The sequence below is a fragment of the Triturus cristatus genome, chromosome 9 (genome assembly GCF_964204655.1).
Source record: "Triturus cristatus chromosome 9, aTriCri1.1, whole genome shotgun sequence".
In the NCBI taxonomy this organism is placed as follows: Eukaryota; Metazoa; Chordata; class Amphibia; order Caudata; family Salamandridae; genus Triturus; species Triturus cristatus.
Window position 1 is genome coordinate 106,938,655 of NC_140592.1, and position 19,542 is coordinate 106,958,196.

The 19,542-nt window shown below is 47.9% G+C and overlaps 1 protein-coding gene across 5 annotated transcripts in view; it reads right to left on the bottom strand.

Annotated features, from left to right (window-relative positions):
* Positions 1-19,542, bottom strand: part of ITPR1 (inositol 1,4,5-trisphosphate receptor type 1) — a 1,957,366-nt gene that overhangs the window by 405,172 nt on the left and 1,532,652 nt on the right. The window lies entirely within an intron of this gene.

A 19,542-nucleotide genomic window follows, 5' to 3' on the forward strand; every position in this document is an offset into this window, starting at 1 on the left:
GAAGCCGGAAAAAAGAACTGGCCTGTCACCTGTGGTGCATGATGGGAGCAGAGGGGCTCCTGGAGGTCTTAAAGGCACGGTGTCCATGTTCTTGGAAGCCTTAAAGGCGAGGTGCCCGATTTTTACTGTACTGTGATTCTTATTCACCTATGCAGCCTTTAGGCCAAATGCCGCCTTTTACCTACTTTTCTTTATGAAAATAAAGGTTTTCTTGAATGACTTTTTCAGTGTATGTTTTCTATTACAGTATTTATATGTAATACTGCTTTTTATGCAAGAAAAACCTGTATAATATTGGCATGTTGTCCTATTGGATATATGTTAGGCTGCATATTTATGGTCATTATATACATGTATATATGTATGTCGTGGTAGTGCTATGCACTTTTTGGTCATACAACTTATATAAGTATATTTCTATATGCTCTGGGATCCCGCACATGGGCGGGTATTCAGTGCTTATGACTATTGATGAATATCCCCTGGAAGAGAACCACCAATTGTATGGCGGTCCTTAAAACAATAACAAGCATTGGCATAGCCAATAGGTCTCGCCTTTGGGACCTTATAAGTGTTTAGCAATGCAGTACATTATCCTGCCACTAGCATGCCCACACACTGCGAGCCTTAAATAATATAGCACCACAAACTTCGGAAGAGCACCAAGAAGTATGTTTTTGGCTCCGCTATGCTCGCCCTAAAAACGGCATGTGTGGGAAGGAGAGTGACAGGATGTAGACATCATAAAGTTAAGTTATGCTGAGTGCTTATTTGGTTATTGCTAACTTTATTGCGGACAGGATGTTGTGTTTACGGAAGTAATTTAGGCAAAATTCATTAAGAGAATGCATCACAAGGGGGCACTTCTCAAGAAAGCGCAGAACTGGGCCTGAGTCAGTCATGTGTCAGACTACACAAAACTTAATCTATCCCAAGCCTGCCGCTAAACCTACGGGCCTGCCGAACAAGTTACTTACCTTCGGTAACGATGTATCTGTAAGAAACATTAGTTAGTTAGATTCCTCACCTTAGAATATCCCCAGGCGTCAGACTGGATCCGGAAGATTTTTCGTCAGCAATACCCCTTGCGCGTCGCTAGGCGTCGTCTGCGGCTCCGCGTCCGTCGTCGGCGTCGTGGGCCGGAATGACGTCAGAGTACTTAGACGCCGCCCTCGCGCGCTGACGTCAGTTCTTGTACATAGCCTTCCGCGCCAGGAACGCAGAGCCATGCAAAGACCGACACTGGTGCCAAAAATAAAATCTAGGGGCCTGAAAAGGATAACCTTAACCCTAGATGTCAGTTCGCAGAACGGGGAGGATGGGTGGGTCGGTGAGGAATCTAACTAACTAATGTTTCTTACAGATACATCGTTACCGAAGGTAAGTAACTTGTTCATCTGAAAGAAACACGTTAGTTAGATTCCTCACCTTAGAATAGATACCCAAGCAATACCATCCCCGGTGGTGGGTCTGCGAACCAAGATCACACCAGAAAGTCCTGGAGGACAGAACGGCCAAAGAAGCCATCCCTCCAGACTTGGCTGTCAAGGCAATAATGCCTGGCAAACGTGTGTAGCGAAGCCCACGTCGCCGCCTGACAGATGTCCTGCAAAGGGACACCCCGTCCCAAAGCAGTAGTAGCCGCTGTGGCCCGAGTAGAATGGGAGCGCAGCCCAACAGGAGGGTCCTTTTTAGCCAAAGAGTAACAAATTTTGATGCACAAAACGACCCACCGAGAGATGGTCCGTTTGTGCACAGCTTTCCCCTTCTTTTTTTTTTTTTTTTTTTTTGGAAAACCTTTATTGACATTGCAAATAAAGACAAGTATGGGCCTACAACCCTCGGGGCCGGCCGCTAAGCAATGAAAATAACAGCAAACAGATTTTAATCACATGTAGCACCTCGGGAAGCAGATTTTCCATGCTAGTATTCTCGTGTCCACCGAATAGCCCAAGAGGGGAACCAGGATATAAAAGGTTTTCATTTTACAATAAGGGATAGAAGGATCAGGTGCCAATCAAGTTCTCAGCAGCGAAAAAGGCAGGCAGAATAATGAACGTCAACAATAAATGGCAAGCTATCAAGTCACTGGCGCAGAAACAGAAGGTTCAGGATGTGGAGGAATATCACGAGCCGTGTGCGCCTGCAGTCTCCTGCCCTAGGACCCAGAAAACCCCACTGCAATGAGGCACAAATGAAAAAACAATGATTGGCCACGAAGGACACCTACCGCACTGACCCCAGAAAAAGACAAAGAAGAATAAGAAAAGAAAAAGGAGGCCATAGAAACAAAGTAAAGGACTAAAGAAGCCCCTCCCCCACCCCCCCACCCTGCACCTCTGCAGATGACTACGGCCCCCCCCCCGCAGCGTGCCTGTCGCCCCAGAACCAGACCCGAAATATAGAAGAAACAGAGAAAAAGGGGAAAGAGAGGAAACCCCCCTAACAGAAAAGGGGAGAGAGAAATAATAAACTGGAGGAGGGCCTTCAACCATGCCCCCGGCTTCTCCCTCCCGCACAATATATTCCTCCCCAGCGCAAACAGTAAACAGCAAAAATTCGGCCACATCTAAGAGAAATGGGGAGCATTATGCACTGGCTACACTATTAGTTACGTCGTGAAAGCACACAACCCCCCAGCCCGCCCGCCTATTAATTGACCACCTCGGAAGGATCAACCTTATCCTTGGCCACTCTTTGCGAATCCACCAGTGCATACCCATCGACCCACCATCATGTCCAAAGTTACAAGGAAGAGGAGCGTCCAGAGAAGACTAGGAAGGGACACACACATGTGGGGAGGACGTTTCGAAACATCAGCACAGTCATCGTCATGGAAGATCACCTTTCCCAGTACTGCCCCAGGGCCCGCGCCGCGGGTCCAGGAAGGAGAAATCGGCCAGAGCAGGCGATCGTTGCGTGAAGATTGCCTGGGTCGCCGGAGGCCGCGCATGGGACAAAGTCACCACCGTCTGCTCAAGTCCAAAACCTCCGAAACAGACCGACCCCACAGCCAGCCGACCACACGCTGCCACAGTGTCCAAAGTTTCCATCCGTCCCTTATCCACAGAGGCGGTCACGATACTTTCCTCCTGTGGAAGGTGAGACAGAGCCTTATGTACCTGGGGACAGGCAGACCGCAACTTTCCCGACGCTGACGCAATACCATCCAGCTTCCTCCCCAATACCAGGGCGCCGTGGACCAGGGTGGAATGAAGGGCTCCGAGAGCATCTAGAAGGTCACCGTACCCCAGCACGGTCCCCCGCGCTCGCTCCGCCACGCTCCTTTGCGCCACACACTCCCAATCTTGCTGTGACCCAGTGTACAGGATGACAGAGTCCATCCCATCAAGATGGCCGCAGGGCAGGGCCATCCCAGATGGGGACCGGGTCTCAGGCACGGGCGCAGCAAGTTCCATATCCCTGCAAACAAAGGTCCGGAGGCAGGCAAAATGTGTATACAGTGTGCGGCCACAGGCAACAGTCGTTCTCCCCCTGGGCCAGTGTCCGCGAAAACCGGGAGCAGCCCGCGCAAATCGGGACGAGCCACAGGCCGCGTCCGATCAGTTCACTGGCGAGGGCCCAGGCGATCGCCGATAAACCCCTGGAATCGTCACCCCAGGTATGCACCCGTCACGCTACTCTCGGTGATAGGAGCGACCACTGCGAGATTCAGGCCAATATTCGCGCCGCTTCGGCAGTCCGACTCCACCCGGTCACCAATGGCCGCTGTTGTTGAACTGCCACCCGGCCATGTTGTCCACCCGAGGTCCCGGCCCCAGGGCTGCACAGGCCGCCAACTTCAAATAAGCATTTCTCGGGCGGTACCGCCGCTGGAAGCTTCAGGATCACACGATCGGTTGCCGCTCTCGATCACCAACACGGGCATGTAGCGCAGGCTGAGGATCACATGCAGGATATCTGTGCGGGATGTGGAGGTTCACGGAGCCGGGAGCCTACGCTGCCGTCCCGGTCGCCATCTTGGCTCCTCCTCTCAGCTTTCCCCTTCTTAGCACCCACGTATCCAACGAAAAGTTGGTCGTCCACCCGGAACTGCTTAGTGCGGTCCAAATAAAAGGAGAGCGCACGTTTTGGGTCCAGACGGTGGAGCCTCTCTTCCTCTTTGGAAGGATGCGGAGGCGGAAAGAAGGTGGGCAAGGTGACAGACTGCCCAAGATGAAATGGAGTCACAACTTTCGGAAGAAAGGAGGGACGAGGCCGAAGGACAACCTTGTCAGGATGAACAGACAGAAAAGGAGGCTTTGAAGACAAAGCCTGGAGCTCACTCACCCGTCTAGCCGAGGTGATGGCTACCAGAAAAGCAGTCTTAAGAGTTAGAAGACGAAGAGGACAATTGTGAAGAGGCTCGAAGGGAGCGCACATCAGGAATGTCAAGACAAGATTCAAGTCCCACTGAGGCATTACAAAAGGGACAGGAGGGAACGTGTGAGTAATGCCTTTTAGAAAGCGTGTAACTACAGGGGACTTGAAAAGAGAAGGCTGATCAGGAAGCCGTAAGAAGGCAGAGATGGCAGCAAGATAACCTTTCAGGGTGCCCAGGGCAGAGCCCTGCCGGGCCAAAGAAAGAAGAAAGAGGAGAACCTCAGAAAGAGGGGCGGAAAGGGGATCCACAGCCTTTGATGTGCACCATGCCACAAATTTGTTCCACCGGCAGGCGTATACCGTCTTTGTGGAGGGACGCCTGGCTGCCAGAATGATATCACAGACTTCAGGAGGCAAGTCAAATGGCATCAACTGCCGCCGCTCAATCTCCACGCATGGAGGTGGAGGCTGGACAGGTTCGGGTGGAGGACCGTCCCCTGCTGCTGCGACAGAAGATCCTCCTGAAGGGGCAGACGTATCGGAGGATCGGTCAACATACTGAGTAGCTCGGGATACCAGAATCTTCGTGCCCAATCCGGAGCCACCAAGATGACTTGGGCCCGGTCGTGCCTGATCTTCTTCAGCACTCTGGGCAGAAGTGGTATAGGCGGAAAGGCGTACAACAGACCGCAACTCCACTCGTGACGAAAAGCGTCGCCGAGCGAGTGCCGCCTTGGAAATTCCAACGCGCAGAACTGCTGACATTGCGCGTTCTCGTCGGTGGCGAATAGATCTAACCAAGGCTCTCCCCACTGCTGAAAGAGACCCTACGCCACTTCGGAGTTCAGACGCCATTCGTGATCCATCATGCACCGGCGGCTGAGTTCGTCTGCTCTGGCGTTCAGAGAGCCCGCCAGATGTTGAACCACTAGGGTGACGCCCTGGTGTTCCAGCCACGTCCAGAGGCGCAGAGCCTCCTGACAAAGGGTCCACGACCCCACCCCGCCCTGTTTGTTGCAATACCACATGGCGGTGGTGTTGTCCGTGAACACCTGCACGACACTGCCCCTGACAGAGGGAAGGAAGGCTTTCAGTGCAAGCCGGATCGCTCTCAACTCCAACAGGTTGATGTGGAGACGAGACTCCGCCGGAGACCAGAGGCCTCTGATCTCCGCCTCTCCCATATGGCCACCCCATCCCAGGAGGGACGCATCCGTCACTACGATATGCTCCGGTTGGGGAAGGGAGAGGCTTCTGCCCAAAACCCAATCGCGGTCCGTGAGTCACCACTGCAACTGCTGTGCAGTGCCCTCCGAGATCAAGACATGGTCGGACAGGTTTCCGTGATGCTGGGCCCACTGAAACTTCAGGTCCCACTGCAGAGCCCGCATGCGCCGCCTGGCGTGATGCACTAGTAGGATGCAGGAGGCCATCAGCCCCAGAAGCCGCAACACTAGCCTGACCGAAACCCAGGATAGAGGCCGAAAGATGGGAATCAGGGCCTGTATATCCCGGACCCGCTGTTCCGGTGGATAGACCCGGAACTGCGCCGAATCGAGAACCGCTCCGATGAAAAGGAGCTTCTGAGAGGGACTCAGGTGTGACTTCGGCACGTTGATGGAAAACCCCAGCAAATGCAGGAGATCCGCCGTAGTCTGGAGGTGGGAAACGACTGCCTGGGGCGAGCCCGCCTTCAACAACCAGTCGTCGAGATAGGGGAAGACTGGAACCCCTGATCTGCGCAGATGAGCTGCGACCACCGCCATCACTTTCGTGAACACCCGAGGGGCACTGGTAAGGCCGAAGGGGAGCACGGTAAACTGAAAGTGCTCTTGGCCCACCGTGAACCGCAGGTAACGCCGGTGGGCCGGCAGGACGGGGATGTGGAAATATGCGTCCTGCAAGTCCAACGCTACCATCCAGTCTCCGGGGTCTAGGGCAGCTAGAACCTGAGCCAAGGTCAACATCTTGAACCTGTCCTTCCGGAGGAAGGCATTGACGTTCCGAAGGTCCAAGATAGGGCGCAGGCCCCCTTTGCCCTTCTTGGGAACCAGAAAGTAGTGGGAATAACAACCACGACCCACTTCTGGACTCGGAACGCGCTCGACGGCCCCCTTGGCCAAGAGGACCGAAACTTCCTCGTGGAGAAGATTCAAATGATCCCCCGAGATACGGTGGTGCTGCGGTGGCATGGCTGGAGGGGTCGTCTCGAAGGGGAGGGAGTAGCCCCTTCGGACGATTTGCAGCACCCACCTGTCCGATGTGATGGACCGCCAGTGGAGCAGGTGATGGCGAACTCTGCCGCCCACTGGCGTGGAATGGGCCTGAAAGCTCGGACTAGGAAGGCTTTGAGGCGGATGCTGCCGGGGTGGATGTGGGCTGACCTCGTCGTCCTCCAGATCCGCCTCGGCGGAAACCACGTCCGCGACCGCGCGCAGGTTGGTTCTGCGGCTGGTGGCTAGGCGCACGTGAGGAGACACCCCTTCCTTGGCCACGAAAGGGGCGAAAAGCGGAAGATTGCGACCGCGGGGCCGAGAGGCCCAAGGACTTGGCCGTAGCCCGGGAGTCCTTAAAGCGGTTCAGGGCACTGTCCGCTTTCTCGCCAAACAGGCGAGCGCCATCAAACGGCATGTCCATGAGAGTGCTCTGGACATCGCCCGAAAATGACGTGGACCGCAGCCAGGCGTGACGTCGAAGCGCCACTGTGGTAGAAATGGCCCTACCCAGCGAGTCCGTGGTGTCAAGCCCACAACGTATAGCATGTCGCGCGGCATCCCTCCCATCGGCCAAAGCCTGGGTAAGTCGTGTCCGGACCTCCTCCGGACACAGGGGCAGCGCGTCCTCCACCGCATCCCACAGAGAGTGGGAATAACGGTCCAAGAGACAAGCGGTGTTCAAAGACCGCAGGCCCAAACTAAGGGAAGAGAACAGCTTCTTGCCAAACTGTTCTAGTCTCTTGGAATCCCGGTCCGGCGGGGCGGTCGGAAAGAGGATTGGGAGGTGGAGGCCTGGATAACCAGGCTCTCAGGGGTAGGGTGTTGGGACAGGAAACTGGGGTCGCCCGGAGCAGGGCGGTGGCGCCTGGCGACGTTCCGGTCCACAGGAGGAACTGTGGAGGGCTTGGACCAGGTGCCCTGTAGAACGTCAAGGAGGGCCTCATTGAATTGCAGCAGAGGCTCAGTGGAGCTTGCTGCAGACTGAAGCACCTCGGTAAGGACGTTAGTCCTCACAGCCACGGCAGGCAGCTCGAGCCCAAGGGCTGCGGCCGCCTTGCGCAGCACCACAGAGAAAGCAGCGCCCTCCTCCGAAGCCACAGTCGGAGGAGAGACAAATCCAGTGTCTGGAGAGGTATCCAGGCCACTGGCCTCCCCCAGTTCATCAGCCCAGTCCTGAGACAGTTGAGCCTGAGCGGCCATAGGATCCTCAGATCCCTCCCAGTTGTCCCCATCAGCCGACTCCTGGTATAGAGGAGAAAGTAACGGAGCCGGGCAGTAGACATAATGTGTCTCTAGCGGCGTCGATCTCGGCGTCCATCGACGCCGGACCGGCGCCGGGCCCGGAGTGGGACTGAACTGGGGCACGACGTCGAGCGGAGTCTACGTCGGCGTCGGAGGTGGTACCGGTGTCGACGCCGGCGGAGGAGGCGTGACTAGGTCGACCAGCGTCGACGGGGACTCGAGAACTGGTCCCTCGGGCGCTTGCGGCGTCGAGGCCGGAGCCGTCAACGGCGCCGGGGCCGGAGCCACCGGCAGGCAAGGCAGCCCAGTCGGGTCCGCGGGGCCCGAAGGCGCACCAGCGGGTGCCGACGGCGGAGCCAGGTTCCTCATGGCCGAGAGGAAGGCACTGACTTCCGCCGGCGTCGCGTTAGTCCCAGGGACCGGAGGGTATGGGGACGGGCGCGGCGCCTGCGGCTCAGCCGGAGCCGCGGGGGTGGAACCACCCTGACCCTCGGCCGAGTCGCGCGACCGGCGAGGGGAGTCCGAAGAGCGATGTCGCCTCTTGGACTTCTTGGAATGCTTCGACTTACCCGAAGACTTGGATCCCGACGACCGATGGGGACGTCGGCTGCGGCTCCGCGACTGATCCTTGGACCTCCTCCTGGACCGGGATCGAGAGGTGCGCGGAGCCGAGTGGCGAATCTCGAGAAGCTTACGGGACCGCTCCCGTCTAGCCTTCGAGGTCAGGGCCTTACAGTCCGAGCACGACTCCGCGTCGTGGTCGAGGCCCAAGCAGTACAGGCACCGGCGGTGATGGTCCGTAACCGACATCAAACGGTTACAGTCCGTCAAGGCTTTAAACCCAGGCATCCTACCGGCACCGGTGTCGAGTGACAGGATCAAAAAGGATCAAAAAGTTAGTCAAAAATTGACTAAAGGGGTAGCTCTACCGGATCTGCGCTTACTGGCGCGGAAAAAAGAAGAACTGACGTCAGCGCGCGAGGGCGGCGTCTAAGTACTCCGACGACATCATCCCGGCGCACGACGCCGACGACGGACGCGGAGCCGCAGACGACGCCTAGCGACGCGCAAGGGGTATTGCTGACGAAAAATCTTCCGGATCCAGTCTGACGCCTGGGGATATTCTAAGGTGAGGAATCTAACTAACGTGTTTCTTTCAGATAAGTATGTACATTAACTCTGCAGGCAAGGCGACTACACCTGTACAAAGCTATGAAAAGATATTTAAAATTAAAAAAGAGAGGAAAGGAAGAGTCGGTCGCCAGCACAGTGGAATATCGAGTGACTGGATTTGAGAGAGGGGCAGCGCGGTGGGCAGGCAAAGGGGGTGACTCAGACAATGGCGCAAGCTCTATCTTGTACAAGGCAAATGATGGGCGGGGCAAGATCCCAGGGCCCGTGGAGGAAGAGACAGGGTACCGAGTATCAGACCCAGGGCTGGCACGTGACGAGCCTCCTCGCGCCACTTCACAAACACCCCCTCGATTTAGCTCATGTCAGCCGAATGGAGTGACAGTGCACATGAACATATCCTGCCTTCCCGGGCCTTGGAGCATTCTTTCCTCTGCTTCAGATGCATGTGAACTGCACACAGGATTTTGTTCAAACTAAAGATCAGTGGTGTGATTGCGGCTAAATCCAGTCAAGTCTCTTGGAAGGAACAGCGGCCTTAAATTGGCATTTTGGGAAGGCTGTGGCAGTCAACCTCAGCATGGGTGCCTCCTTACTCTAGTATTCTAGACTTGCAGTCAAAATTTCTAAAGCACCTTCAAAAGGCACTGCAGCTGCTCGCTCCCGAAGGAAAAACGCCGTGGGATGCGAGGAATGCAGCTGCAGTATCCCGGGAGTGGTGGGCGTGGGCTCGTGTGACATCTGACAACAGATGGCACAGTGCGCGCCGCTGCTTGTAACCGCAAGCCGTAGGCGGATACATTTCCTGGGAAAGGTGGGACATGCACCTGCCTTTGCCCAATTGCGTGCTTTTTACAAATACGCATGCAAACCCAATTGAAAAAAGGCTAAAAAACACTACACGCACAGGCGTGTGAAAAGTCCAGAGTGATTCCAAGAGGTCGTTTTCCTAGAGCAGCGCATGCGCGCAGCGGTCGACCTAAAAACAGCCCAAAAGCAAAATAATCGGCTGATGTGTTACATGAGGGTTCACAGCTGTGCAAAAAAAATGTTTGGTTCATTCTAGTTGGGCCATAGATTACCCTTTTGTTTTGTTAAATGCCCCAGAGACCATTACGTGCAAAACCTGTTAATTTTTTCATACAGTAGAGCACTGTAAGCCGTTGGCACTGTTCCTCTAACACGCCAAGTGCTAGTCTTTCAATGCATCTCATACGCATTTCTTTCTCATCTTATGTGGTGACATTAGGCCTGGGAATGAACACCACCAGTTTACATGTCTACGTTTTAAGTTGACATCTTAAATGAACGTTGCAATTTGACACGCATTTGCTTGCATGCCTGTATGGGATATTCTCTGAACTGACTTTAATAATATGCTTACAAATAAATGTAAGCAGTCATTTGAACATTCTGTACAAGGGCTAAGTTCACTGCGCAAAATGTTGGTTAGTTATTGTCTGCTTGGTGACAACCCTGTAAAGATAGAATCAATAACGGCTGCCTGACTGGGGCTTCTAAGGAATGGTCCATGACTATATTCAACGTGAACTCAATTCAAATATAATAAATCTGTGTTGTGTTGAAGCTACTACACTGGTATTGAATCCCAAGTGAAAACCACTACGATATTGTAATCAAGAGTATGTTATGAATGCATGCACAATATTTTTATAGAGAACAAAATTACAGATGCGCCAAAGAAGCAAATATAATTTGTAATGCATTTATTTCTCAATTGAACTCTAAACATAATTTTATACATTTAGTGATCGGTTGCATGAAGGGAAGAAAGGAGGGATCTAGGACATGCATGTGTGGGGTAGTGAAGGAGAAGATCATAGGTTTAGAAGTAGACAATTCAAACGATGTTTAACAATCAACTGGTAAAGAAGACCAGTGTCAAGAGACCTGTCCGTAATTAGAACATATGTTTACAATAATGCTTTTAATTCAATCATGCAAAAATGCATTTTCATGAAAAGGTTGGACGGGGCAACAGGTACAGGTCTAGGGTGGGTGGAGAGCGTCGACGTTTCGATTTGGCTAACGCAAGGAGGGAGAGTTGGGACCTCAGCTGCGAGTCTTCATCAGGACGGGGTAACGCAACCTGGGGGTAGAGAATGGGAAATTATTCCGGCGCTGTATAATTAGAAATAATTGAATATTAAGGACGTAGTGGAGAAACTAACTTAATCCTAGTGCTAGTCTGGCATCACAGGTCAGTTAAGGAACCAAGAGAACTGCTGATCGCAGTCACACGGTCATGAGAAGTACCTGGGGGAATGGTCAAAATCGCCAGAAACATAGGAGCCAGAGCTTGGCTTCCTCAACCCTTGAGTGGATGTATCCAATCACATCCAGATTATGGGCCCCAACAATGGCCCTTGTGTGATTCAATCACAGATCCTGCGAAATAAAGTATACGGGCAGGCGTAAGGAATCTCAGCATTATACAAAAATGTGCAACATGACTAGTGAGGCTTACTGTGGTGCAACCAGACAGTATAGCACCATTTGCGCGATTAAAAAGCGGCAACCCCTTCAGTGGATAAGTACAAGGGGCTGAGATGCACAGTGTGTTAACTAATCTGGGCTCAATAATTATACCAATATAAACAACCGTTCTGTAAGGAAGGCTATCCATCAAGTATGGGAGCTGAAGTTTAAAGAGAAACTGAGTAATAGTCAAGTAAAACAACCCACCCGTAACATGTGTTCAGGGGGAGAGGGCTAGGGTAAGGATAAATTATGTCAATGAGCCCACTGCTATCGTATATCTGGGAGAGGGGACTGGGGGTTACCTTAGTGGAAGAATTCCGGGCACACCAGATGTGTGTCTCAGTCTGACGACGAGCAGATTCACCCACCCTAGGCACACTAGGATAGTGAGCGCTAGGTAGGAGCAGAACTATAACTATACTCACATGCAAGCAAGCATATAATCCATGTAACACCACAATGGCTGAACTGGTTATTTTCTTTACCATTCTTGAGATGCTGATTACTCGGTTTGGTTTCCTTCGATTGATAATTGTAGCACACTTATTTTACAGAAGAATCTTATTGCTTCAATAAATATATGAAATGCCAATTCAAGTACTTCTTGTGTCTGCGTTTGAGCATGCATGACTTAAAAAATGAAACGCTTTAGATGTGTTCCACGTCTTCCATGTGGAGTCAGGGTTGTCACGTTCTGAGGTTGCACATACCACCTGTTACCTTGCTAGGTTAGGGGTATAGATGGTGCACTGTGAGCTAACCAGGACTAAGGCCAACATATTCCGAGGGGGGGTGTGTGTGTGTGGACTGTCTCGGGAAGTTTTGAAGTTTAGGTTGTCCAATAAACACACAGTTTAGGTAGGTATGGACCATATGACAATCCATAATGGGGCACGTGCCCAACAAAAGGTTAACCTTATGTGAGCCACTAGATGCTATGAGCAAATACAGGTTGCTGTCATCACTCTACAAATTACTAACTTTGGGAAGGTGGGAGGAAGGAGTAATTATGAACTTAAAAGCATCCGGAGAGGAGAATGGAAGACAGAATCCTCAGGTGTCTACATGCATCAAGACAGATTTTTGTAAACCCCCTTTACTCCTTTATGTTACATATTAGCACAATTCTGTGCTGAGAATTGAATTACATTGCTAAGGCTATGTACAATGTATTCTTCAATCTCATTATGCCTACGTTCCTCGACGGAGCTCTTCAACTAAGTCACATCATCAGTGGGCTACAAGTAATCTAAAACTACCCACTGTTGAATATACAGCGCTAGTTAATTCTGAAATATTTTGAATACGGAATCTTGAACACTGACTGGCACTGAACTGCTAAAGTCTTGCTAATTCCTCATTAAAAAGGCTCAAATGCACCATCTTTTTAATTACATCACTGGATCCAGCCAAACATGTTCTTAATTCACCTCTAGGTACCTGTGCAAACCCATTTGAGCAGTCAGGGCAGCAGTTTTCTTCTTTAATCAAGTCAAATGTTACTTTTCTGAAAAATAAGTTATTGATGTGAGACACTCACTCCTCATTCCTATACAAATACACGACCGAGAAATCTCAGAAATATTTGTAGACATTTCAATGTATTTTCATATATTAGTTCTCACTACCTATATGCATTCCAAATTAGATACTTTAGACCACCGGCAATATCCGCTGTGTTAAAAATATCTGCACAGAACAGTCTGTAATTCCTGTGGCCTTGTAGCACTATCAGCTGTCTTGGTGCCTTCCTCATGTTTCTGAGATGTCATTGACAGACAAGGGTCTAAGTCTGCTTATATTTTGAGAACTGCTCCGGTCAGTCTCTGGTTTGGTTGCCAACATTTTATCCACGAGTTGAGGATATAGGACTTTGGCGTTGGGGGACTAACATGAGGACTTTACCTATGGCTTAGAGATGGTCTAAAAGTATGTGCCATGCTTGAGCTGTTGGACGTACGTGCGTGCATTTTCTTAATAACAGGTGTTAATAAGAGCTGAGAGATGTTGAAGGTAAAAGAGTATGCTTCTGCTTCATACAGTGCACCATTATATTATTCTATCTTAATGTTATCTTCTAACATGATGAACTACTAAATGCTGCCTTACAATGGTAAGAGTGTAAATTCAGCCAGGTCTAAGCCCTCTAGAGAATACAGGCAGGTGGTTGTGAGCCAGTGGAGTAACTGGTACCAGTTCTTAAGATTTAAGGCACTCAAAGATCGCAAGTCCATTACACGTCAATTTTTTTTTATTTTTTTATTTTTACACAAAACCTTCCACATTATTATATAAATCAATGTTATCTTGCTTCATAGCACATGCATATCACATGCCCTTTCTTAAAGAACTAGTTTCATACACTTCTGTGTCATTACTAGCCAAAAGCACTTTCGGGTCCTAGAATTAATTGTCTCAGCACTTCAGGAGGTCTCATCCATCAAGTCACTAGAAGACTAGCCCTGCCTCACTAACCATCACCAAAAATAGATTTTCTACAATGTTGGTGTCTGCTGGGGTTTCGAGACCTTGAGACATTAATTGGATTAACTCTTTAAAGGTGTTTTATTCATATCACAGATCTCATCTGCATCAAAAGAGTTCCATACTTTAAGTACTGGTCTCATACAATTCTATATAGTTTTCACTCCTCACACCATTACTAGCGCATTAGATTCGTAGGTGTACCGCTCATTGCAATACTAACATTACAGAAACGTTCTCCATCTCATCTACACAATGTTTTCACTGTAGTAAACTTCTAGCACCCTGGCAGCTTGGATGCCAGCACACTGACTCACTGTGTTTAATGAACCTTCAGGATTACATAAGGACTCCCACGTTTTCAAAGAAAGGACGGAGTGAGCTAGATCAAAGACACAGGAAGAAACATGCGCAACAAGTCCGGTAAACGCGGAAGCCTCACCTGTCTTCTTAGAAAACGCTGGTTACATAATCAAATGAACTTCTGCCTAAAACACGTCTAGTGTGCGAATAAACACAGAACAAGACTTGACTGTAAAAGTTATGAGGACTAGTTGTGTGTCCAGGAAACAGATTTTCAAAAATGGTACATCTCCCTGGAAGGCGTGGCCACTTGCTGTGGTCTGAAAGAAGGGGTGTCTCGCTCATAATAGATCTGAAAATTAGTGATGTGGGTGGTTATCTATACGACAACAATGGCTTGGTAGGCCTTCTTCCCAAGGAGATACTGTATTTGACAAAATAATAGTCTGAACGGATAAAGGGGTTTGATGATTCCACATCAAATTTTAAAAGCTTTGCCACTTCAAGATCACGATATCTGGACAAATTAATCGGGTGGCATTAATGGTTACGAGAAAGGCAGTGTTCAGAAGGAATAATCAGCATCACGGCTGTACATGATGGTAGTTAAAACCACACTGGGATCCCACTATTTTTAATGCATAAGTGGTCTGGTGATTTACTATGTCAATTAGGTTGTGTTTGGGGAAAATTCAACCTTCAGCTACTCCCAGCTATGTGGGCCAGAAACCGACAGCTATTGCAGGGGACAATCTCTTAAGTCGACTAACCTGAAAATGCAATTGTAATCATTCAAATCATGGTTATTGCCAATCCAAGGAGATCTAAACTGAAGTTGGACTACAAGCCCAGCTCTTGCACTACCTGAAAACATTGAATAGGTAGCATCAACGTCTCAATCCCAATAACTCATCTATTCCAAAGAAGTGTCAAATCATGTAAACAATCTCACTTATCTTAGCTGAGCCACTTTATTTTTGGGGGCAGGCCATTTAAAAACTCAAGAGTCTAACAACTTGCCACTGAGATATGGCAACAGGAAGAAAAACTGCAAAATGAAAAGGCTATTTTGATGACTGGGCCAAGGGCTTGCTTTGAACCATTTTAGGTCAGTAACATTTATGACCTACTTCATAATTAATAAAAGCAGAGCAGTCACATATGCAAGATTCATAAATCTGGTTCCTCCCCCACTCAGAGGACAATAAAAAAATGAAACACGTTTCTATAGTCTTCATCTTTCATTATGTAAAAAAGTATATATATATATATATATATCTATATCTATATCTATATCTATCTCCGCACAGGCCAAGTCACACACAAAATAATTATTTTCTATTACCACATTGAGAAATTAGAGTTTTAACAGCTCTAGCAGTCAAATTTTCAACATCCTTATGAAATAACCATCCACATTGTTCATCTCCAAATCCACATGATGGTTCTGTCCAGTGCTATGCATATTGCAAGTCAATTACTCTAAGTTGTTGTCAATCCAATGATTAAACCTAAGGGTAAACCAATCCTAATCTTAATCACAGCCACATTTTTGTGAACGTGAGCCGAAAACTGTTTCACTGCGTCCTGACCGTTCTTCAAGGCGCTCACCTATACAACCATCCTATGTTTGCAATTGAAACACATTGGCTCATAATTCATGTAAAAGATCATTTCAATATTTCTATATAGTTGGCCAAACACATTGACCTGATCGATTTACTCCGTTTTTAAAGAAAGCGATTATTCATAGAGTTAACTGTACATTAACGACAGTCCAGCACATCACTTCAACCAAATATTTTGCATGGTGAAAGATGAAGTCTATAAAAACAAGTTTTTTGTATTGTCCTTTGTGTGGGGAGGATCCATATTTATGAATCTTGGATAATTGATTACACCCCTTTTATTGATTATTTAGGTAGAAAAATATTAATTGAGCTGGACTTATCATGATCTTATTTGTTTCTGGGGAAATCCCTATCGCATCAACAACTAGCACAGTCTCAATAAAGTCTGTAGGTTGTGGTAGCAAACTAGCTGCAAGATGCAATAGCAACTATGGGTCTTGGCTGTCTGGTTTATTTTTAAGTATACATGCAACAAGCCGGGATGTTAGCCGGGCCCTAAACATACAAATGCACTACTCTAACTTTAAATCTGAAATGTTGTCTAGGTTACTTCCAATTAGAAATCTGAAACTAATTACTAGTGACTTAATGGGGCAGTTTCCTATTTCTGCCATGAATGCTCTTCAGCCACAAAAAAAGTGATAATGCCACTTAACTAACAATCACGTTGTACTACGCAATTTCACTTTGCTCACAGACTTTACCTACTTCAAGTAGGCGGATCTTTGCTTTTCCAAATGTTGGTCAAGGAAAAAAAATGGAATTTTACTAACCACCCCTACATTTGATTATTTAAATGAACTAGCTAATGAACTGGATGCTGCAAAATAAGGTTTGTACTTCAATCCCCATACTCATAAAATGGTTGAAACTTACAAGCATAATGAACTGGGTAACCAGTTTTTAACTAGGGCGGGTGGCGTTTATTTTCACTAAACTTGTAGGACCAGGGTTGCATAGGTTTTCGATTTTACAGCCCTTTCTTAAAACATTGACTTTATACAAGTCACTCCATGCATTTCTATTGCTTTTGATTTATTACACGCTCAAATCACCTCCTAAGGGGTATCTCGGTGCGAACGTTTTGCAATTAACTGAACTTTAATATAGAATTTGCAAGAATCTATTCATCAGCAAAAGCTCACCCTTTTCCTTGAGTTTGACAGCACGCCGTTGACCACCTCTTCTTGAAGGAGAATGGAGTTTACAGCTAAGAGACAAAAGTAACTTCTTGCCTTCCACTAATGATTGGCCATGGATGTGCAGTAAATTTTAACAGGGTTCAAAGCCATACGCAGATGAAGCAGTTAAGAGGACCAAAAGAGAATAGCTTTCAAAGGCATGAATACTACTGTGGCCACAATGACTGGGCTCACAATGTTAGTTTCCATCTCACTTGAAATTGCCACACAAAAGGGAATTAAATTACTTCAGCTGGCCTCCCTCTAGAAAGAGCACATTCAGGCAACCTCGAACTCTGAACTCGAATCCTTTGGCTCTGTCCATTTGATGGCTTTTTCACACCCACCCACCCAAACAGACAGAGTTGGGAATCTGCAAATGCAGGCATTATTCAAAGGCATGCATCTCGTGCTTCCATTTGAAGCAGTATTCAGTCCTATAAGAGGTGCTGCCTTTCAGGCGCATTTATTTCAGTTGGTCCAGCTGAGCATAAACAAGGCACCAACTCACAGAATGCAGCGAGTTATCCAATAAAAGGCCACAATTTAGTGTCATGTTGACAAACTATTATCTGGTGTTGCTAAAAACCACATGGAATCATGAAGCCAGAGAACACTCAAATCAACAGTCAGATTTCATGGTCCTATCAGCCTTCTTTCTCCTTTAAGGATGGTAAACTTTCTGCAGGAGGTTAGTGCCTTCCCAAGAAGTCGCACAAATCTCCCAATAAAATGAACTGCTAAAGAATAAGATGTAGGAGGCAGTGTATAAACCAGACAGGACCCTCAGCAGTAAGGGATAAAGATGTATTCACTAAAGATCCTGTAGAGACACCCTTAGAAGCATGGACACTGGTGAACTTTCGCAACAGCCTAAAATCAGCCACAATGGGAGGCGTTTGCAACTACAGTAGTGACCCCACAACTTGAAATATCATGTGACCAAGCTAGATGAGGATATGGAAATATATTAGTCGTAGCTTTACTAAAAACCAACCATCAGAATAACTGTCTTATGTTACTCTTCTAAATTAAAACAACTATTTTCCTGGCCTTCTGAAAACCACTTCAGCACTCCGAAACTCTGCTCTGAGAAGGTCCAGGTAAACCTCTTCAAACCGTGGAGGTGAAGCAAGAGAAATTATCACTGATGTTCGATTTTCTGATAAATTGGTTAGAAAGCGGCCAACAGTGGCAGAATTGGGACATCTTCCAATCTACAGTGGAAGTTGGCTGTAGCGAAAAAAAAACAAAAAGGAAAAAGCATCCTCCTGAAAATGTTGGGGAGACTTCTTGTTTGAGTGCCAGGATGAGTCAGGGAAAGCACAGCCTTGAAGCACAATATTAGTCCGATAATACGGAAAGTTTAGATTTTGAAAACAAGCAGTATGAAGCCTGTGGTGAAAAGGCTAGACTGAAACGAAGTAAATCAATAAAAAGCATGTTATCTTTAGTATTCCTCCCGGTTCATGGCTCTTTACCTTTTCACAACTTATTGAACTAGAAACTGTTCCTCAAATTTGTGGGAGTTTTTAACATAATTCCAGTGTCTTGTTGGTTCCAGGATAGGGTGGTACGATTTATTATGGAGTCCATTTTGGTTTCAGAGTCGAGAGCATGCACAACATTAGGAGCTGCTGTGGATCAGAATCCTAACTTTCAGAGATCTGACTGGAATAAAATCAGAGCTGTACTCATTTCATGTACTGAACACTGCATGAGTGCAGAATCTCTGGTGGCATGTTTTCTTTGTGGTGTGTAGATGACTTTTAAATGACATTTCTTGTCTGCGTCTATAGATGCATTCAACTCCTGGTCACCAGCATGAACCCATCAGGGAAATCAGCCAGGTAGATCTTTGTTCCATCATCCATTACAAGTACTCTGGCACAGTTGTGTGAATCAACAGCAAGGGAGTCTGAGAATGTTAAAGTGGAAAGAGGTGTCCTCTGGCCTGCCATTTGCCGATTAGAAAAATGTGCTTTAGAGTTTAGCTGTTGCTGACATAATCGGAGGAAAATGCACACGATTACTCAGCTTTATGGCATTGAAAGTCCAAACTGATCCCATGAGGAGTCTTGGTAATGCAAAAACGTATACCTTTAAAGCAGTTATCAGACAGTGGTAGCGGAAAATGAATCAGACGACACCTCGACTGAAAAACAAAACCATCATGGTTGCGATACTGATATTTCCTCAGTAAGGGCCCTCTAAGTTTAAAAGTAGTTTGTCCATCTAAAAACCTTGCTAAACTTTGGATATACATGTAAAAGGGTAGGATGTACTTAGCAAGGCTATAACACGCCTCAAGATGTCGCCAAAATATCTTTAGCCTGAACATGAATAAAATAAATGTTTGGCCCCCAAAGCAGCTGTTTGTCTTTTTCGTTTCCTGGAAAGCTAACTCGTGTAGATTAATCACCGTTCTAACAGTAGAGTACGACTATATCCCAACTTTAGAACCCTCTAGAACTCACATGTCAATAGGAGCAGATGATGGCTGTGCTATTACAGTATTAAGTGTGCTTG